At 42.2% G+C, this 22,797-nt stretch overlaps 1 long non-coding RNA gene across 1 annotated transcript; it reads left to right on the forward strand.

Annotated features, from left to right (window-relative positions):
* The first annotated feature begins 315 nt into the window (after positions 1 to 315).
* LOC118499555 lies at positions 316 to 22,575 on the forward strand. Its single transcript, XR_004902050.1, has 3 exons — positions 316 to 2,360; positions 6,856 to 6,861; positions 22,563 to 22,575. It is a non-coding gene; the product is annotated as an uncharacterized LOC118499555 (long non-coding RNA).
* Positions 22,576 to 22,797: the final 222 nt, after the last annotated feature.

A 22,797-nucleotide genomic window follows, 5' to 3' on the forward strand; every position in this document is an offset into this window, starting at 1 on the left:
TAAAAAATAATAGCATATTGCTCTGACTGGTGTGGCTCAGTGGATTGAGTGTCGGCTGGGAACCAGGCATCACAGGTTCGACTCCCAGTCAGGGCACATGCCTGAGTTGCAGGCCATCGCCCCCAGCAACCGCACATTGATATGTCTGTCTGTCTGTCTGTCTGTGTCTCTCTCTCCCCTCTTCCCTCTCTAAAAAAATTAATTAAATAAATAAATAAAATCTTTTAAAAAATAATAGCATATTAAAGTATTACATGCCATGACCAAGTGGGATTTTGCCCTAGAATGCAACATGGTTCAACAAATGAAAATCAATGTAATTATACCACATGAACAGAAAGAGGGGGAAAAAACGATCATCTCAATTGATGCAGAAAAAAAAACATTTGAAAAACTTCAGCATCCTTTCATTAAAAAAACAAATTATGAATACAAGGAAACTAAGTCAACATAATAAGAAGTCAGATACAAACAACTCGGAGCAAACACTGCACTCAGCTGTGAAAGATGGAAGCGTTAAAGCCCATCTTAACCAAATGGCTGCACCTTAACTAGTTACATCTGCAAGGACCCTATTTTTAAATAAATTTACTCTTATGAGTTAAATTGTGTCACCTAAAAAAGATATTTGAAGAGAAAAAACTCAATGAAACAAAAAGGTGGTTCTTTAAAAAGATCAATAATATTAAGCAACTTTTTGCTAGACTGTCTTAGTCTGTTCAGGCTGCCGTAACAAAATGCCATAGACTGGGTAGCTTACCTACAGTAGAAACCTATTTTTCACAGTTCTGGAAGTCCAAGATCAGGGTGCCCGCACGGGTGGGTGACGTCCCTCTTCTGGGTCACAGATTTCTCATTATATCATCGCATGCATAAGGGGCTAGGTATCTCTCTGGAGCCTCTTTTGTAAGAGCACTAATAGCGTTCATGGGGACTCTGCCCTCATGACCTAATAGCCTTCCAAAAGCCCCACCTCCTGTTACCATCACATCAGGTGTTAGGATTTGACATAACCATTTTGAAAGGATACACACCTTCAGACTATAATAGCATAGACTTACAAAGAAAAAAAGAGAAGATGCAAATAACTTAAACCAAAAGTGAAAGTGGGGACATTTTTACCAAACTTATAGAGATACAAAGGATAAGAGAATACTATAAACAATTGAACACCAACATATTAGATAATTTAGAAGAAATGGACAGATTTTTTTTGAAACACACCAGTTACCTAAACTGTCTCAAAAAGAAAGTCTCAACAGACCTATAACAAGTAAAGATATTGAATGAGTAATCAAAAACTCTGAAGAAAGAAAAGTCCTGAACCAATAGCTTTACAGGTGATTTCTACCAAATATTTAAAGAATTAACACCAAACCCCATCAAATTCTTCCAAAAAATTGAGCAGAGGGAAGCACTTCCTGACTCATCATAGGAGGCCAGCATTATTCTGATACCAAAGCCAGATAAAGACATCAGAAGAAAAGATTATAGACAAATGTCCCTTGTGAATATAAATGCAAAAGTTCTCGTCGAGATATTAGCAAATTTGATTTGACAACGTATTTAAAGAATTATTCACCACAACCACGTGGGATTTATCCCAGGAATGCAAGGGTGATTCAACATCAAAAAATCAAACAGTGTAATACATTATGTTAACAAAATGAAGGCAACAAAATCACATCCTTAAGCACGATAGACAGGAAACCAAGGCAGGAAGGAGAAGGGAGCCCTGTCTCACCCACTAACAGCAGTCCTGAGCCTGGTCCGACAATACTGCCGGGTGTTCCAACAGCACAGGAAACATTATGTTAGCACGGGGAGAGGGGAGTCCTTGAACTTCCACTATCTGGGAAGGAAAGCCTTTGAAACTGTGTATTCATCCCAAGGTCTAGAAAGGGGAGAAGGAGGAGTGCACCATGCCCAAAGAGAAAATCCATAAATAACTTTGTTTAACTGCCTCAATATTAATTAACTGCCTCCTGTCATGCATCTGTTTTACAAGATGAGCAAATGGGATCTGGAGCGAGATTAGGATTTGGGCTAACAGGCCCCCACACATACCTAAGTTTGGGTAGTCATGCTCCCTCAAGTCCTGTGGAAAGCTGGCACCACCTTTACCTGTCAATCAATATAGAACTTCTTCATCCCATCCCGCCAACTATGTAAGTCCTTAACACGAAGGACCTGATGCCCCCTACCTTGCCCTGCCCTGAACCTATGCCTTTCAACCCCCACCTTAGCTTGGACCATTCTCTTCCATGAGAATGCATCACTAATAAAACCTGCTTGCATGCTAATAGACTTGCTGATCTGCAATTCTTCACTGCATCGGCAAGAAGAACCGAGTTTCTCCAGTAACAACATGATTATCTCAATTGGTGCTGAAAAGGCATTTGACAAGATCCAACAGACCTTTATAATAAAAACCATCAGAAAGTTAAGAATAAAGGGAAATTTCCTCAACACAATAAATGCATTTATAAAAAACCTACAACTGAAAGCTTTCCCCTTAAGGTCAGGAACAAGACAAGGATGGATGCTTTTACTGCTGCTATTTAACAGTGTGCTGAAAGTTCTATCCAGAGCAATTAGAAAGGAAATAAAAGTATCACCCTACCTGATATTAAACTATACCTCAAGTCTATACTAAACAAAACAGCATGGTACTAGCATAAAAACAGACATAGACCAATGGAACAGAATAGAGAGCCCAGAAATAAAACCACGTCTATATGGTCAATCAATACATGACCAAGGGGGCAAGAACATCAAATGGGGCAAAGACAGTTTATTCAATAAATGGTGTCAAGAAAATTGGACAAATACATGCAAAAAAAAAAAGATACCAAACCACTTTCTTACGTCATACACAAAAATAAACTCAAAATGGATTAAAGTTGTAAATGGAAGACCTGAACTGTAAAATTTCTAGAGGAAAACATAGGCTGTAAACTCTCTCGCATTGATCTTACTAATATTTTTTAGAAGGACTATTACCTTTTTTTTAAAAGGCTTTATTTATTTTTAGAGAGAGTGGAAGGGAGAGAAAGGGAGGGAGAGAAGAACCAACGTGTGAGAGAACATCAATTGGTGGCCTCTCACACGCACCCCAACCAGGGACTGCCCTCAACCCAGGCATGTGCTCTGACGGGGAATCGAACTGGTGATGTTTCATTTTGTAGGACGCCACTCAACCAACTGAGCCACACTGATAAGGGCTTACTAATATTTTGTCTGATACATTTCCTTGGGTGAGGGGAACAAAAGAAAAAGTAAATAAATGGAACTCCATAAACTAAAAAGTTTTGCACAGCAAAGGAAACCACCAACAAAACAAGAAGGCAACCTACTGAATGGGAGAATATATCCATCAATGATACATCTGATAAGGGGTTAATATCCAAAATTTATAAAGAACACATATGACTCAACACCAACAAAAGAAACACCCAACAATCCAATTAAATAAGGGCAGAGAATCTGAATAGACGTTTCTCTAAAAAGGACATACAGATGACCAATAGACATGTGAAAAGATGCTCAACATCACTAATCACAAGGGAAATGCAAATTAAAAACAGAGATATCATCTCACACCTGTCAGAATGGCTTCCATAAATAAATCAACAAATAAATGCTGGTGAGGATGTGGAGAAAGGGGAACACTTTTGCCCTGTTGGTGGGATGCAGACTGGTGCAGCCACTATGGAAAGCCGTATGGAGTTTCCTCAAAAAACTAAAATAGAACCACCTTATGACCCAACAATTCTACTTCTGGGTATATATGTGAAGAAATCCAAAACACTAATTCGAAAAGATACATGCATCACTATGTTCATCGCAGCATTATTTACAATAGCCAAGAAATTTGAAGCAACCCAAGTGCACATCAATAGGCTGGATAAAAAAAGGTGTGATACATGTACACAGGGAATATTACTCAGCCATGAAAAGAATGAAACTTACCATTTGCAACAATATGGATGGACTTAGATGGTATTATGCTAAGGGAAATAAGTCAGACAGAGAAAGACAAAGGCCATATGATTTCACTTACATGTGGACTCTAAAGAACAAAATAAATGAACAAACAAAACAGAAACAGACTCAAAGAAAGCAAACAGAAGGTTGCCAGATGGGAGGAGAGTTGGGGGCCTTGGTGAAAAAGGTGAAGGAATTAAGAAGTACAAATTGATGGTTACAAAATAGTCACAGGGATGTAAAGTACAGCATAGGGAATATAGTAAAAAATATTGTAATAACTACGTTTGGTGCCAGATGCACACTAGAATTATCAGTGGGGATCAGTTTATAAATTATATAATTGTCTGACCACTATGCTATACACCTGAAACTAATATAAAATAATATTTTTTTAAAAGATTTTATTTATTTATATTTTTAGAGAGGGAAGGGAGGGAGATAGAGATAGAGAGAGAGAGAGAGGGAGAGAAACATCAATGTGCGGTTGCTGGGGGTTATGGCCTGCAACCCAGGCATGTACCCTGGCTGGGAATCAAACCTGGGACACTTTGGTTCCCAGCGTTCAGTCCACTGAGCTACACCAGCCAGGGCTATAAAATAATATTGAAATGTCAAAAAGAAATAAGACGCATCCAGGTTGCAAAGAGGTAAAACTATATACAGATGACATGATTCTAAATTTAGAAAATCCCAAAGAATTCACAAGAAAGTTTCTAGAATGAATCTTTGTTGCAGCAACCCTAGAAAGCTAAAACAGCCACATTCTGAGGTTTTGGGCAAACGGAATTCGGGAGGGACGCTATGCAACTCACTACACTGGGTTTTCAGATTCCTCTACCAACATTTGTCCTTCCATTTCTGATCTGAAGATCCTCCCAGGTAGCTGAGATGGGAATAAAACAAGCCACAGGCAGCTCCTCATTGTATTTGTGCTGCAAATCCAGTTTCAGAAACTCTTGTCATCATTTTAGCTTCTTTTTGTGTTTTTCCTCTCTTGCCCTCTTACTACCAGCCAGGTCTCCACTGGCACTGGACCTTTGTTTCTGCCTCCCTCCCCTCTACTCCATCCAGCTCAGCAAGAACACTTCTGCCCCACCCCCTGAACTCACCTGAAATTGTCCAGGGGGAATTTGTACTTAAGGTTTCCAGAGCCGTCCTCTTCTTTAAAGCACCTGCTTAACTCCCCGAGTTGGGACCTGCAGCAGCAGCTGCTCACTTCTGGGACATGTCCTAGAGTTGTATATTCCCACCCAGTCTTTGAGACAAAGGACTGTCATTTTTTGTTATTGGGGAAAGGGACTACTGTGAAAGTAGGGACCTGGCTAACCTGCCCCAAGTGTGAAGTCAGGAGCAGTGGATCAGTTTGAAAAACTGCCTCCTGAGAGTCAGACCCAAAGCAGAGCTTCCATGTGCCACCTTAGCAGATGCCTGTGCTGCGGCCTACCTTGCAGAAGACCCCGACACCCAGGAAGTGCCTGTGGCTCCCCTAGACAGGCTCGAGAGCTGGCCTGGCCTGTGGGCAAGGGCCTCATCTTTAGCCACTGCCCCTCCCTCCTCTGGCAGATGGGACATTCATCTCTTTTCTTCACTCTTGCCCCTTTGAGTGACCTCTGGTGTGTCCTGGGGCATCTTTCCTACTGGCAGGGCCACTCTGAAGCCCTGAATTGGGGCAAGAGAGGCAGCCCTGACTATCCATCTCCCAGCCTTTTGCACCTCAAAGGTGAGCACAGACCCCAGCACAGGCAGGGCCTGGAGATCAGGGGCCTGGATGGTAAAAACTTCAATAAAAGTTCAAAATGTCCTAACTCCCTTGGTGGTTATTTTTCCTCCTTTTCATTTTGTTTCCTCTGGAGAATAGAGCCTCTGGGCTTCTCTTTGGAAAGGGAGGATAAAATTGAATTCTGGATTTGTTGTAATATTCTGCTAATCTTGAAAATGTATAAAATCTCAAGGCCAAAACTACTGATTCCAATTAACTGTAGTACAAAGCAGAATCACAATGTAAACACACTTAATTTCAAAACATTGAATTGGTAGGAGACCATATATTATATAATTTTATTTATGTGAAACATCAATAATAGCTAAATCTATGGAGACAAAAGTAGATTAGTGGTTGCTGAGGGCTAGGTATGAGGGATAAAAGTGTAGGAGGGTGCAGCCAGGGGGCCCCCAAAAGAAGAATTTGTAATGGGGTCCAGAACTCAAGGTGTCCAGGAAATATTAGAAAGATTTATAGGATGTCCTCACCACTCCCCCACATACACACAGGTGTGAGTTGGAGGAAGCGACACATGGAACAGGGTCATTGAGAGCTGTTTTGCATAGCAACAGCTTTGCAGCTAACCTCAGGCATGGTCATTTAGCATATCTATAACCTTTCATTGGTTTCATAGATATGTTAAATAGCTGTGGCCAAGCTTTGAGCCAGGGAGAAGGGAGTGACTTCCACCCAGGATGTAACTGGGAGGCAACTCCCCCTGGTTACAGCACCTGTGTGAGAGCTTGGAGTTGTTGGCTCTGTGCCATTGGGCCACCCCTGCCCAGACTCACTATGGCAGCACAGTAAAGCTAGAAGGATATGCAAGTGCTGGCCAATGTAGCCGATTGTGGGAGGAGTCGGAAGTGGGGCTTCAGAGGAAGATTGGCGTGGGGATTTAAACCCAGACGTGGCAGCCATTGAGAGGAGAACCACACACTTTTGGCATAGTGGGGACCCCCGCAGCCTTGGTGAGGGAGAACCACATGACTTTAGCCAGAGTGGGGACCCCCCACAGCCATGAGAAGAATCACCATGCAGCTTTAGCAGAGAACCACCACTCAGCTTTAGCTGAAGATCCCAGTTGATGATGCCAGGCAACACAGCTGATGGTGCCAGGAACCGAGGGAGGCCTACCAGCCGAGAACAGATTACTGGGAAAAACCAGGGGCTGCCTGAGCCACGGACTTCTGTTTCTTTTCCTGAGATACAGTACCCCAAACTGGGCAAAGGGGGAAAGGAAGGACTGTGTGTATTTGTGGGTATTTTGGGGATTTTGATGAAGACGTTAAGTCATTACTCTTAAATCTGTATAACTTGAATAAATAATTCCTTTCCTTTTCACCAATCTCTAACATGGAGAGTTATAATTCTCTGGCGAAGGGAAAGGCGAACCTAGTACAGGGGGATCCCAGGAGAAAGGGGGGTCAATTTGGTAACATTGTGGGACCCTCTTTCCTGGCGGCCAATCAGGGAAAATCATGGGAGACCACATGTGCAGTAGCTTTAAAGTAATATAACTACTTGTACATGCACAGTGAAAGCCCACCAAAAAAAGCCAGGAAGGATCCGCCCTATAAGAATAGAGTCCTTCCAGCCCATGAGGTCAATCTCTGCATGGGAGTTGGCCTGCTCCCATGTTCTCTGCTATAAACTCTGGGTGTTCAGTTCAATTCTTTGTCCCGATCACCAAGAACCTGGTTACCTGTGCCCACCTGTGACAAAAGGGTAAATAGCCAAAGGGTACAGAGTTTCTTGATGAGGTGATGAAAATTTTCTAAAATTGCCTGTAACGATGGTCACACTTATCTGTGATAAGTGTGAAAAACCATTGGACTATAATCCTGACTGGTGTGGCTCAGTTGGTTGGGCATCATCCTGCAAAGCAGAAGGTCCCCAGTTCAATTCCTGGTCAGGGCGCAGGCCCAGGCTGTTCTGGGTGCCTGTAAGAGGCAGCTGATCTCATGTTGACATTTCTCACCCTCTCTTTCTCCCTCCCTTCCCCTCTCTAGAAAGAAATAAAATCTTAAAACAAACCACTGAATTGTACACCTTAAATAGATGAATTGTATTGCATGTGAATTATATCTCAAAGCTGTTAAAAAAAGTAAACATTAATATGCTCTCTTTGCTGCATCTGCTTCGAGAATAAAGACCATATTCAACAACCAGATTGTTGACATTCTGGAAAATGTTAACACCACTCTGAAGGGATGCACAGTTAATGTGAAGGGCCCCAGGAGAATTCTGCAAAGGGACTTCACCAATGCAGAACTCAGCCTCCTTGGAAATAAAAGGAAGAGGGTCTGAGTTGACAAACAGTGGAGAATAGATAGAAACTGCTGTAGTTCACAGTCTGGTCAAATACCCCATGTGATCAAGAGTGTTCCATGGGGCTTCCACCACAAGATGAGGTCTGTGAACACTCATTTCCCCATCTCCATTTTTACTCAGGATAATGGGGTTCTTGTTGAAATCTGACATTTTTTGTATGAAAAAAAATCTATCAGTAGTGTCCATATAAGGCCAGTCATTGTTTGTTCAATATCTCAAGCCCAGAAAGTTGCTGGCATTGAACTTGTATCAAATTCAGCTGCTTTGCTTCAGCAAGCCAAAACAGCTCAACACAAGGAAAAATTTTAGATGTTATCTATGTCTCTGAAAAATGAACCACTCAGCAAGCTGATAAATAAGATCTAAGAGTCATCTAGCTATGGAACAAGATGATGGCAGATGATTCTCAAAACCTATTTTGATATTTTTAAAATGCAATAAAAATTACCTATTGGGAAAAAATGTAAGAGGAAGTCTTAAACTCGTGTTCTATTCAGCTGAGTACCCTGTGACTTGCTTCGTTATGTTCAAGGCAGTGACCCTCTCAACTTTGCAGGGACATTTTGTGTTGCTGCATCCTGCCACCAGGTGGAGCACAGTCTACTATTTCCTGCCCTAGACAGCAGAAGGTCCTTTGAACACAGGATAATTTGGGGGGAAAGGAGTGAATGTGCCATCAACAATGGGTGTGTTACCTTGGGCAAGTCATTCCTTCTCTCTGAGCCTCAATTTCCTCAGCTGTAACAAAGGAAGAATAACTCTATTTTATAGTATTCTGGAGGGTGGGCTTGGGAAGGTGAGAATCCCTTAGTAGAGTGCCAGCTTATGTGGGCTACTGTTATTATTGCCATTGAGCAGTAGAAATCCAGTGGACACACCCATGCGCTCCAGATCACCTATACCCAAGTGACCCTGTATGCTGTCACCTGGGGGTCAATGACCACAAGTCATTGTGGTTATGCAAAAAAGGAGGAGCATCTGTCGGCAGAGAGTCACAGTTTGGCTGAGACCAGACAGCCAGGCCGCCGGCTTGGGCGCCTGACCACAAATGCAGTAGCAGCTGCCATCCTGGGAGGATGGAGAAGGGAGAAGTTCCTTCTGATTGAAGAAACAGAAGAATTGCATCTGAGCCAAGCTCAGAAAGATGAGTCAGAAAACAGGAGAAAGAACATGGCAGCCTCCAAGATCGGCCTGGAAAGGTATTTCCAGGCCCAAGGAGCAGGTATTCAAGTTAGATGTACATGAGGAAGGAGGCAGATATATAGAAAAGTAGCTTAAGACAGACTTATGTTGACATAAGAACATCCAAATCTGTAGAGAATTAGAGACAAAACTGATGACAGTTGCCAGGAAGCAAGATCTCAAATACTCCAGAGAATGACAGTCTTGCTGTTTCTCCTGTGCATTTGAAATTAAGGAGGGAACGTAAGGAAGACCACTTGAAGGTAGGAGAAAGCAAGAAAGAGATTGGTAGTCAAGATAGTTAAGTTTGAGGGCAGTTATACTTATTTCAAAGGCGCATTAAGCTAGATGCACAGAAACACTGGACAGGTCTTAAGACAAAGATAAACCTTTTATGAAAAGTTACATGACTGGGACATGGCTACCCACCTTGACCTGTCCGGTTAGAATCTATGATCTGATCACCCGGTGAGGTTACTTTCCACAGAACCTTTTCTTCATTCACACTTATTTAGAGTCAAATAGCAGCATCATGACTCTATTCTTCAGAAACATAATAATGATGAATAAGACACAAAAATAGAAAAAAAACCCAGGAAGACCTAGTCAAGATAAAAGTGAATAAAAGCTCTTTGTGAGCTAGGAACAAGCAGAACTGGTGAATGAGGATCTGTGTGGGCCTGCGCTGGGTCAAGGGGAAGCTTTGGTGGCTGAACTTCCATTAAGCTGGGGCAGCTAGAAGTAAAAACATCAGGGGTACACCCCTCTTGCAAAGCGCTTGACACTTCCTGGTGAAGGGGAAGATGGATGGCCCTTTAACCCATCAGCTCCATTCCTATGACACACCTGGGGAAAGGCTCACTCATGTATAATAAGGTCAGGGGCCACTTAGGACATGTACATTGCAACACTGATTGTAAAAGTGAAAAATGGAAATGTTACCAGCATTGGAGTTCTTGGGTTCCCCAAGACAGAAATTGAGGGAAAGCCTCAGAGAAATTTTCGGACAGATTTTATTACGCTTATGTTTGAGCACAAGGGAGGTAGCACAGAGGAAAGGAAGGTCCTCTGAACTGACTTGGGGCTGGCTCTGCTTGGCCTGCTTTACAAACTGGGACAAAGTGGGATCGTGCAAAAAGATGGGCTTTTTGAAAAAGATAGGCTTGTGGAATTTCCCATGTCTGGGTGGGGTGACTTCCTTTTACAGCTTTGTTGCCTGGTAACTAACTACTTTTGTGCTTATCTGTGGGGACAAGGTGACAGACTGCTCACTATTGCCCCCTAGAAAGGTTGTAGAGTGATCAAACCTTCAGCTGCATGTGCAGGTCAGTTGTTTAAGCAGACATTTAGAAGGGAGATAAAGCATGTTACCTCTGTGTTTTTGAGTATGGAGTGGAAGAATGATGATATTTTTTTTGTCAGCTTATCCCATGTTCCTTCTGACCACCTGGTCTTAACTTGGCATCCTGGCTACCCAGCATTTTCTATTCCTGGGCCCAAGTCCCTATACTGTCTCAGAAACAACTTAATTCTCAACAGGAAGAGAGTAAAGTCAATAGTGGTATATTCACCCAATGGTATACTCTCCAGTGATGAAAATAGGTGAGTTAGAGTTACATGTATCAGGGTGGATCAATCTGGCCAGGCCTGGCTTCCTGGGTATGGGAGAGGAAAATCACCTCTCTGACAGAAAGGCTGATGTCGGTGAATGGTTACTCGGTCTACCACAGACATTCAGAAAAAGAAAGGACAAGGTCATTTCAGATTGTGATAAGTCTCAGAGATGAATCAGGGAGATGTAGGAAGGTGACTAGAGAGAGTGCTAATTATATCAGGTGTATCAAAGAAGATATTATATGTCCTTAATGCTCTTGTTTAAAATTCTCTTCTGCTTTTTTCCCTTCAGTATGGTAGGTTTTCAGATCCCCAGGACTGTTCTTTCCTCTATGTGTTACTGGAAAACTGATATTGAGTCTTGCAGGAGAAATAGAATTTCAAGGATATGTCTTCTCTTGTCAGCAGCTACACAGGAGTGGACACAATTCCATGTCATAAAATTAGTTAAAAACAATTTTTAAAGATGGAGGTATAGGTAAACATGGCTCATCTCCCCACACAACCACATCAAAATTACAAGTAAACTACAGAAGAACCATCATTCAGAACCATCAGAAATTGAGCTGCATGGAAGTCCGACAACTACATAATGAAAGAAACCACATCCATCCAGACTGGTAAGAGATGTGTAGACATGCAGACATGGAACAGGTTGGTCCCACACTCATGTGTGGTGGATAAAAATTTGGGAGGGTTATCCCAGCCCCATACCACGTCCACCAGCCCAGGCTTCCAGTGCCAGGAAGATAATCCCCCATAACTTCTGGCTGTAAAATCCAACAGTGTTTGAGTCAGTGAAAGGAAATACTTCATTACCAAGAAGTGCTTCTTAAATAGCTCACACACAGACTTACTCAGAATCACTCCCTCTGAGCTCCAGCATTGGGGTAGCATCCTCCAAGGCACCAGTCATACAGGGAGAAACTGAAGTGTCTGGCATCAGGATGAGAGCTAGCGGACAGCTTTCTCTCAGACAGAAAAGTAGGCAGAGACCATTGTTCCTTTTCTGAGCCATCCCCCACCAGAGTCACAGAGCCAGTAGGCAGGGCCCTATATGAGATTCCATCTACCTGGATCACATGGTTCACTCCACCCTGGGGAATTCCTAAGGTACCACCTGACCCAACTAACAGGCATTTTTCCATATGAATGGCTTATCTCAGTTCAGGCTTATATCTTCCTAAGTCCTCTTAAACAAGCAACAACCAGCCTCAGCAAGCCCCCAGCCCCCATACCTCTGAATAAGAGACCCCAGGCCCAGCACTAACCAAAATAAGCTTTGGACCACAGTTTGGCTTCACTCAGGAAACTCCGAGCCCAGCATAGGTAGCAGCCATCTACAGATTGCTTTGCAGCTCATGCTGGTTAGCCTCAGATGGAACACAGGTGGTAGCAGACTCTGGCCTACCCCACCTGGGAAACCCCAGAGCCTGTGCACCCAGTAGACAGCTATAGATCACATTGGAACATCACGACCCTGCCCCTGCACAGCTGATATTACACAGAGGGCGGAGGTTGGTGGTCAATGGTCACAGCCAGTCCTTGCATCTAACTGGCCTGGCTAAATCCTTCCCATTGATCTGCCAACAATAATCAAGGTTCAACTACAAGAGGAGGGTGTACTCAGCCCCTATGGAGGGTGCACCTTGAATATCCAGCTTGGGTCATAGGGGAGGCTGTGCCACTAGATTGTTCCACCTGTAGGTGCCCTACAGGACACCTACCAGATTAGGCCAAGCTACCAAGACAGGGAGTCATAGAGGCTTTGCCTAATATACATAAAAACAAATACAGGGAGGCTGACAAAATGAGGAGACAAAGAAACATGGCCTGAATGAAAGGACAGATCAAAACTCCAGAAAAAGAACTGAACAGAATGGAGATAAGCAATTTATCAGAAGCACAATTCAAAACACTGGTTATGAGGATGATCAAGGAACTTAGTGAGGACCTCAACAGCATAAAAAGATGCAGTCAGAAACAGAGGATACACTAATGGAAATAAAGAACAATATACAGGGAATCAACAGGAGAGTGAATGAAGCTGGGAATCAAAGCAATGACATGGTCATAAGAAAACAAAAAACAACCAATCAGAACAACAAGAAGAAAACGGAATTTTAAAAAATGAGGATAGTGTAAGCAGCCTCTGGGGCAACTTCAAGCAATCCAATCTTCCCATCATAAGGGTGTCAGAAGGGGAAGAGAAAGAGCAGGAAATTGGAAATCCATTTTTTAAAAATAAGGAAAGAAAACTTTCCTAATTTGGTGAAGGAAATAGACATACAAGTCCAGGAAGCACAGAGAGTCCCAAAAAAGAGGGATGCAAAGAGGCCCACTCCAAGACACATCATAATTAAAATACCAAAGGTTAAAGAGAAAGAGAGAATCTTAAAAGCTGTGAGAGAAAAGCAGTTAGTAAACTACAGGGGAGTTCCCAGAAGACTGTCAGCTGATTTCTCAAAAGAAACATTGCAAGCTAGAAGGGACTGGCAAGAAATATTCAAAATGATGAAAAGCAGGGACCTACAGCCAATATTGCTCTACCCAGCAAAGATGCCATTTAGAATTGAAGGACAGATAAAGAGCTTTTCAGACAAGAAAAAACTAAAGAAGTTTATTATCACCAAACTGTCATTATATGAAAGGTTAAAGTGACTTACTTAAAAGAAGATCAGAACTATGAACAATAAAATGCCAATAAATACATACCTATCAGCAATTTAATCTAAAAACAAACTAAGCAAACAAGAACAGAGACAGAATCATGGATATGGAGAGTGTTTTCATGGTTGCCAGATGGGAGGGTGGTTTGGGGGAATGGGTGAAGAGGTGAGGGGATTAAGAAGTACAAATGGGTGGTTACAAAGTAGCCATGGGGATGTAAAGTACACTATAGGAAACAGAGTAGCCAAAGAACCTATAGCACAACCCATGGACATGAACAATGGTGTGGGGATTGCCTAAGGGAGTGCAGGGTGCTGGGTTGGGGGGGCAATGGGAGGAAAACTAGGACAACTGTAATAGCATAATCAATAAAATATAGTTTACAAGAATTTTTTTTTAATTTTGACAGTACATTTATTAAACCTGGGGACAGTGAAACAAGGAAGGGCCTGCGACAGAAGAAGTGACATGAGAGAGCCTAAGTGGGGCTTCTCTGGCTCACTAGAAATGTAATGGGAAAGCAGTGAGCCAAGACGCAGCTGCTGTCTTCTTCCTGGAAAGTCAGAGAAGAGGGGGCCTTGGAGACAGGTTCAGGGGGTTGGCCTGGGACAAGCTGCCACTACCCATTGCTCCCCTCCTGACAAGTCTCACTGGGACCCTTAGGGTTTAGGAGAAAGAAAATTCACTTGAAAATGAGGTTCAGCCCTGACCAATATAGTTCAGTTGGTTGGGTGTCATCCCACAAAGGGAAATGTTGCCAGTTCAATTCCCAGTCGGGGCACGTGCCTGGAATGAGAATGAGGTCCCCAGCTGGGTGCATATGAAAGGCGACTGATCAACGTTTTTCTCTCTCACATCAATGTTTGTCTCTCTCTCTTTCTCTCTTTTTTTCTCCTCTCTCTAAAAACATAAAAAATAAATTTTTTTTTAAAAAAGGAGATTCACTTCGATGTGCCCCAAGGAGGATGTGATGATAAAAAAGTCTTATCTGAATGAAGTAGAGAATATTTACACAGTCCTCTTCAGAATTGAAACTTGTTCTATTTTCTGTTAGTAAAAACTGCTTTTGGGAATGAGCTACTGATACATGCAGCTACATGAAGATTCTCAAAACCATTATGCTGACTGAAAATCCAGACACACAAAAAGTGTCCTGTATCATTCTATTCATGTGTAACACTAGAAAAGCCAAACTAACCTGTAGTGACACAAAGCAGATCAGTGGTTGCCTGGGTTTCGGGGAGAGGGTAGGGCTGACCCGTAATGGTCAGGAGAAAACCGCCTACAGTAATGGAAAAGTTCTATAGTATCTTGATAGTGGTGGTAGGTACTCAGGTGTATACATTTGCCAAGGTTTATCAAAATGTACATTTAGAATGAGTGTGTGTTTTATTATATGTAAGCTATACCTCAAGAGAGTTTGTTTAAAGCATCTTTCAAAACTGTTCTCAGAAGTATTTCTAAAAGGTGGGGATAGTTTTTTTAAGACACTCAGACTTTAGAGATTATTTTAGATCTTGTAGAAATAACCATTAACCCTAAAATGTCTGTTATTCTAATTGGTTGCTGTACTTGATCATTGTTGCCCTGGTATTGATAGTGAAATAGCAACTAAACCTGATTTTAGTTCCAGAATAGATTAGCTTGTCTCTGTTTATCTTTTCCCAGTCCAAATCACTGTGACTTCTTCCCTTTTCAAGGAAGAAGTTTCAGGAGAGCTGGCAGTTTCCTTTATTGCACATGTATCACCCTTGTAACTTATTCAGCTGACACCTTATAGTAAAGACCCGAGCTTGCAAAAAATAAAAAATAAAATAAAATACAATAGTTGCTGAAATATCATGACATCTCTGTTTAAATATATGATATGAATACTTGTAAATATAATTAATATATATCTCAACTCAGGATGAAAATTGGTGGTTAGCCCTGCCCTGGCCAGATCACTCTGTCAGTTAGAGCATTCACTCGACACTCCAAGGTTGTGGGTTTGATCCCTGGTTGGGGCACATTCAAAAATCAACCAATGAGTGCATAAATAAGTGGAACAACAAATCAGTATTCCTCTCTCTCCCTCCCTCTCTCTAAAAATCAATAAATGAAAAAATAAAAACTGGCAGTTCCCTCTTTTCTATATATGTACAAATATTTCATAAAACTCACGAATTTTGTCAATTCCTGTTCCAACATTAGTTTGAAATTCTGAGAGGCAGTATAGCAGAATGACTAAGAGCATAAATCTGAAACCAGACTAGCTAGGTTCAAATTCTACCTCTGCTCCCTACTAGCTCTATGGTCTCAGAAACGTTGCTTAACTTTGCTGTGCCTTGGTCCCTGCATTATAACATGGGAATATGACAGTACTTACTCCATAGGGTTGGTGTGAGAAGTGAATGAGTTAATGCAGGTGAGGCACCCACACGAGGACCTAGCACACAGTGTGTAAGTCTGGACGGGCTAGTTATGCTGTAGTAACAAACAACTCCAAAATCGCAGTTGTTTGAAACAATAAAGGTTTCTTTCTCATTCAGGCCTCACATTTATCACAGATTGGAAGTTGGGCATGATCACCCTAACTCACTCAGGGACTCAGGCTGACGGAAGCTCAGTTTGACACATACTTCCATGGTCACCATGGCAGGAAATGGGTTTGGCAGATCAGATACTGGCTCTCAAAATTTCTGCTGTCTACATTTCATTTGGTGAAAATAGGCACATGCTTATACCTAACTTCAAAGGGGCAAGGAGCATGTGTCTAGAAAGGGGGAGAACCAAAAATATTGGGAACAACACTAATAATTACCATGGTTACCTATTATAATATGACTTTAAAGTGGGTACAGAACTCAGGAGGCTGAGGAGGTAACTTGAGCTGAGCCCTCAATGACAAAGAAGGGAAGACTATGGAAGCAATCTATGCAAAGTCCTCTTGGCAGGAATGTGTTTGAAGCATTTAAGGAACAGAAAAATGGCTCAAATGTTTGAAGAATGGTGAATGAGAGAGAGTGGGCAGGTGGGTTACACGAAGCCCTAAAAGGTCATGGTGAGGAGTTTGAATTTTATTCTGGAGTGTACTGGGAAGCCACTGGGGGGATTAAACCATTTAATATAGTATAGATTTTATAAAGACCATTAACTCTGGTTGCTGTTGTGGGGTGGGAAAGTATGGAAAAAGGGAAGTCAGTTAAGAGGCATTGGTCCAGGTGAGTCATGCCAGTGGCCTGGACCAACGTAGTAGCAATAGAAATGGAGAGTAGACACAGTCAAGATTAATTTTGGAAGCAGAACTGATGGATTGGACATGGAATGTGAAAGGAAGGGATCAATAACGACCCCTAGGTTTCTGGCCTGTTAGTGGATATTAAGATGGAGATTTCTCTCAGAGTAGAAACTGGGTAGTAGTGGTGTTTTCAGCATCAAGAGTTGTGGTTTGTCCATATAAATTTGGAGATGCTTTTGGAGATTTAAGCTTTGGTACAAATTTGGGGGTCTTTGCAGTAAACAAGGCTGGAGATATAAACTTGGAGGTTGTATTAGTTATCTGTTGCTGCATAACAAATAGTGCCCAGACCTAGTAGCCTAAAACAACAAACATTTATTATCTCACAGTTTCTATTGGTCAGGATTTGGGGAGTAGCTGACTGGGTAATTCTGGTTCTTCATCTCTCATAAAATTGCAGTCAAGATGTCTGTTGGGGCTGCAGTCATCTGATAGGGGCTGGAGGATCCACTTCCAATAGGCTTGCCTACATAGCTATTCGCAAGAGGCCTCAGCTTCTCACCCATGCCACTCCATAGCCTGCTTGACTGTCCTAAGGACATGGCAGCTAGCTTTCCCCACAGTAAGTGATCCAGAAAAGAGTGAAAGGCAGAAACCACACTATGACCTAGTCTTGGAAGAAACATCTCTTGATCACACAGGCCAACCCTGATATGATGTGGGAGGGGGTTACTAATTTCAGGAGATTCTATCAGCATGTAAATGATATAGAAAGCTATTGGAATAGGTGAGATAATTTTGCAGTGGGGGTGGGCAGATTATAGATAGAGAAGCCAGGGCACTCCAACATTTTAAGGAGAAGGGGTTAGCAGGGGAGGCTGAAAAGAAGTGGCCAGTGAGATAACAGGAAAACAAAAAGCTTGTAGGTTCATGGAAGCCTGGGAGAGTGTTGACTTGAACCACCAAGAGTGAGAAGACTGCAAAATAGTTTGGATCTACAACACAGAGGTAGTTGGTAATTGTGCCAAGAGCAGTTTCTGTGGAGTGTTAAATCTAATTGGAGTAGGTGGAAAGTAAACCCAGTGAAAGAACTTGGTGACACTGAATATAGGAAATTCTTCTGATAAATTTTGCTGTGGAAGGGAATTTTGGATCAAGAACATTTTTTTATGACAGTAGATCCTAAAACATGTCTGAATGCTAAATAGCAATGAAGAATATAGTAATTAAAATGAAGATTAATTTATAGGGAATCAACAGGAGATGAAGCTGAGAATCAAATCAGTGATTTGGAATAAAATGAAGCAAAAAATGCTCAATCAGAATAGCAAAAAGAAAAAAAGAATCCAAAAAATGAGGATAATGTAAGGAGTCTCTGGGATAACTTCAAGCATACCAACATTTGTATCAAGGAGGTGCTGGAAAGAGAAGAGAAAGAGAAAGAAATCGAAAACCTATTTGAAACAATAATGACAGAAAACTTCCCTAACTTGGTGAAGGAAATAGACATATCAGTCTAAGAAGTGCAGAGAGTCCCAAACAAGATGAACCCAAAATGGCCCATACCAAGACACATCATAATTAAAATGCCAAAGGCTAACGACAAAGAGAGGATCTTTTTTTAAAGATTTGTTCTTTCTTTCTTTATTTATTTATAGGGGAAAGTATGGAAAAAGAGAGCAAGAGAAACATCAATGTGTGAGGGAAATATTGATTCATTCATTGCCTTTCGCATGCATGCCTACTGGTGACAAGGCCTGCAACCCAGGCATATACCCTGACCAGGAATGGAACCAGTGACCTTTTGCCTTGTGGGATTACACCCAACTAATTGAACCATGCTGGGCAGGGCTAAAGAGAATCTTAAAAGCAGCAAGAGAAAGACAGTTAATTACCTACAAGGGAGCTTCCATAAGACTGTCAGCTGGTTCCACAATAGAAACATTTCAGGCCAGAAGGGATTGGCATAAAATATTCAAAAGAAATGAAAAGTAAGGACCTACAATCAAGACTACTTTATCCAGAAAAGCTATCACTTAAAATTAAAAAAGAACCCTGGCTGGCATAGCTAAGTGGACTGAGCGCGGGCTGTGAACCAAAGCATTGCAGGTTTGATTCCCAGTCAGGGCTCATGCCTGGGTTGCAGGCCGTGACCCCCAGCAACCGCACATTGATGTTTCTCTCTCTCTCTCTTTCTCCCTCCCTTTCGTGTCTAAAAATAAATAAATAAAATCTTTTTTAAAAGTTTAAAAAAATAAATAAAATTTAAAAAGAAATAGTTTCTGAGACAAGAAAAATCTAAAGGAGTTCCTTACCACCAAACCATATAATAAGAAATGTTAAAGGGTCTTCTTTAAGAAGAAAGAAAAAGAGATTTTTAAAAGTGAACAATAAAATAGCAATAAATACATATTTCTCAACAATTGAATCTTGAAAAAACAAACTAAATGAACAAGCAGAACAGAAACAGAGTCATAGATACAGAGAACATTTTGACAGTTGCCAGATGGGAGGTAGGTTAGGGGGTTGGGAAAAAGGTAACAGGATTAAGAAGTACAAATTGGTTGTTACACAAAGGTCATGGGGATGTAAAGTACAGCATAGGGAATATAGTCAATAATAACTATGAATGTTAGACTATTCATAGTTATAGAATATTAGGGAATATTCTAAAGCTATGTATGGTGTCTGAAGGGCACAAGATTTATCAGATGATCACTTAGTAAGTTCTATGATGTCTAATTACTGGGGTGTACTCCTGAAACTAATATAATAAGGTGTGCCCATTGTAATTAAAAATAAAAAATGAATTAAAATTAAAAAACTTGACTTACGGTCAAGATAAAGGAATAGGTACACTTCACCTCCTAGAACAACCACAGAGAGAATTACAACTATATCTCAAAACAAATAACCAGAATTGTCAGAAAATTGAGCTGTATGGAAGTCCAACAACCAAAGATTTAAAGAAGTCACATTCATCCAGATGAGCAGAAGTGAAGTCATGGAAATGGACAGAGAGGTGCAAAGAGGGCGTGTGGTGTGGAGAGGCAGCAGAGGTGGCAGAACGGCGGTCCCACATTCACATGTGGGGGATAAAAATTGGAAGGGAGATCTTGGGAGTGAGTGATCCCAGCCCTAGGCCAGATCACACAGCCCAGGATTCCAGTGCCAGTAAGATAGATCCCCATAATTTCTGGCTGTAGAAACCAGTGGGGGTTGTGGTGGTGGAAGAAACTGCCAGATTTCCAGGAGAGTCCATTTTAAGGACCCGCATAGACTTAGAACATACGCAAACTCACCCAGTGTGGGATCACCATCAGGGCAATAGATGGAAGGGTGCCAGTTGCATGTTAGAAGTGGGTGAAGTGACTGGAAGTGGGGGGAATGATGCGCAAACCTCCAGAAGCCAGGCAACGGCATTGTCCCCTCTCTGAGCCCTCCCCCCACACAGAGCCACAAAGAGGTGAAGTGGGTTGCCTGCCCTGGTAATTATCTAAGACTCAGCCCCACACAATTTGCAGGTGCCTTTTCTAACAGGGAATCAAAGCAGGTCTACCTAATATACAGAAACAAATACAGGGAGGCTGCTTAACTGAGGAGACAATGAAATATGGCCCAAATAAAAGAACAGAACAAAAACTCAGAAAAAGAACTAAATGAAATGGAGGTAACCAACCTTTCAGATGAAGAGTTTGAAACACTGGTGATAAGGATGCTCCAACACCTCATTGAGTACAGCAAAAACATAACAGAAGAAATGAAAGTTATACTAAGTGAAATGTAATGTGAAATCATCTCAATTCACAACAGGTAGTAGTGACGCAACCACCGACCAGCAGTGACGGCGGAACACTGCAGATGGCTTGTCAGCATGTGAGAAAAACATACACAGAGACAACCAAGTCCTGTGGGGAAGTAGGAAGGGAATGGCCACTCTCTCAAGTGGGGAGTGCGCAGTTCCCCCGCCGGAGAGGCTTTCTATTGGTTTCATTTGCATGAGAGTTCAGGTAAAGCTCATTACTCATTGCTAGGAAGTAAGGATCAAACAATAGGTAACAAGGAAGTCTGAGGGCCTATTCTGAGTAAGGATCAAAGAGCTGTAAAAAACTTTAAGGAACAAACTTACTTCTTCCCTGGACCCTTATCATTCAACTGAGAGCATTCTAAACAAAGCAGATTTCACAGGATTTTACATATTCTTTCTTAGGCCTGATCACCTGGAGAACCCGCCCTTTTCTGCACAAAGCTGCACCACCCTGTCATTGTTTCAGGCTTAGGTGGAGCCAGGGAACTAAGGCAACAAAGAGATAAGAAGATTTTCTCCCAGATGGTGAGGACTCAGGCTATGTCAAAGCCGAGGAGCGAGGGTCCATCACTCCCTTTTGCTGTAGCCCCCAAAGTCCTTTCTTGGGGGCCTCCCACATGATCGTGCCTGTCTTAAGTTGTTCCCCCCTTGGGGAATCTTACCTGTCACTGGCTAACCGACCAAGCATTGGGGGTCAGTTATGAATGAAGCAGCAGAAGCCACGGTCCTGCCAGGGAGATAAGCTTTTGTCTCCTTACTGACTTACGGTCCAAGGTAAGGCTGATCACTCCCTCAGCCTTAGCCTTGGCGGGGGTTACAGCTTCTGATGCCAGGCAGCGTGGTTCCCAACATAGTAGTCTCAGTAATCACAATGCTACAGCACCCCAGAAGCTATCACTGTACTTACTAGAGCAACAGAAAATTGGGTCCTTGTTTCTGAATGACCAGAAAGGTTGCCTAGTACCAGAGTATCATCCTGAGGGGTGGCTTTCTAGGGACAGAGACACTTTCAGTTGGGTTTTTCTGAATGCAGAGCCTAAGACAAAGACCTATTAGACACAGGCATTTATTTGGGAAGTGGTCTCAGGAATGTGGTAGCAGGAAGAGTAAGACAGAGAGGAAGGAAATGCCAATATCAAATTGTATTATCAAGGTCATACCTCAACTATGCATATCTTCCCAGAGTTGCCACACCTCTGATGGTTCCTGTGTCCCTTTGGATGAAGTGTCTCTAGGTAATTAATAACTACTTCACCCACACTCCTCAACTCCATTGAAGAAGCAGAATTTAGTAATTTACAGACTGCTTGGGATGGGATGCACTGAGCAGGGGGTGAGCCTGGGCTTTCAAGGAACGGATCATTGCTCATTGAGCTTTCAGGGAATTCAGCTCTGCTGGAATCAGAGGCTGCTGGGGACATCAGGCACCAGAGGTATCTACTACACCATGTGAACAATTGCTGGCACCCCTCTTAAGGCCTTAGAAGGAGTTCTGGCAAGTGAGGGGCTCTAAAACTTAACCTTTCAGCTTTAGGATTAATCCAACTCTGCAGGGAACTTACATTTGTTCTGGAGGGAATGGCTGAGAAGGAATCTTTTAGTCAACTCAGCTTTACACATGAGTTTGTCTTCCTCTCCTGGTCCCCCACGACTCTGCAATCTCAGGGTCTCTCTCAGGTACATCCTACCTGGTCCTCTGTCCAGTCCTTCAGAATCCGATGGGTAGGGTGAAGGGAAGTCAGGAAACATAGAATGTCTGTCCAGAAGGTATCCAGTCATGTAATATGAAAAATAGAGACATTTATTGAAGAAGATCCAAGATACAAGAAACACTGTATGTAGGACAACGACACCTTCAAAGTAGGCTCCTTGGGAATTTACACTGTTCTCCCAATTGCCATCAGCTGCCCTGTCGTGTTTTCCTAAATCTCATCTATGGTCTGAAAATATTTTCATTTTCAAAGGGAAAAAGCCAGAAGTCACAGGGCACCAAATCTGGGTTATAGGGGAGCTGAGTCACCTGGGTGATTTGATGTTTTGCCAAAAATTCTGCACAAGATATGATGCATGAGCCAGCATATTGTCATGACAAAGTTGCCAGTCACCAGTTGCCCATAGCTGTGGCCTTCTGAATCATCCCAATAGTTTCTGCAGAAGAATGTTCAAGCTTAATACAAATTTTGGTGCAGATTTTTGCTGTACTTGCTCAGTCATTTTGAA

This window comes from Phyllostomus discolor, chromosome 3 (assembly GCF_004126475.2).
Source record: "Phyllostomus discolor isolate MPI-MPIP mPhyDis1 chromosome 3, mPhyDis1.pri.v3, whole genome shotgun sequence".
In the NCBI taxonomy this organism is placed as follows: domain Eukaryota; kingdom Metazoa; phylum Chordata; class Mammalia; order Chiroptera; family Phyllostomidae; genus Phyllostomus; species Phyllostomus discolor.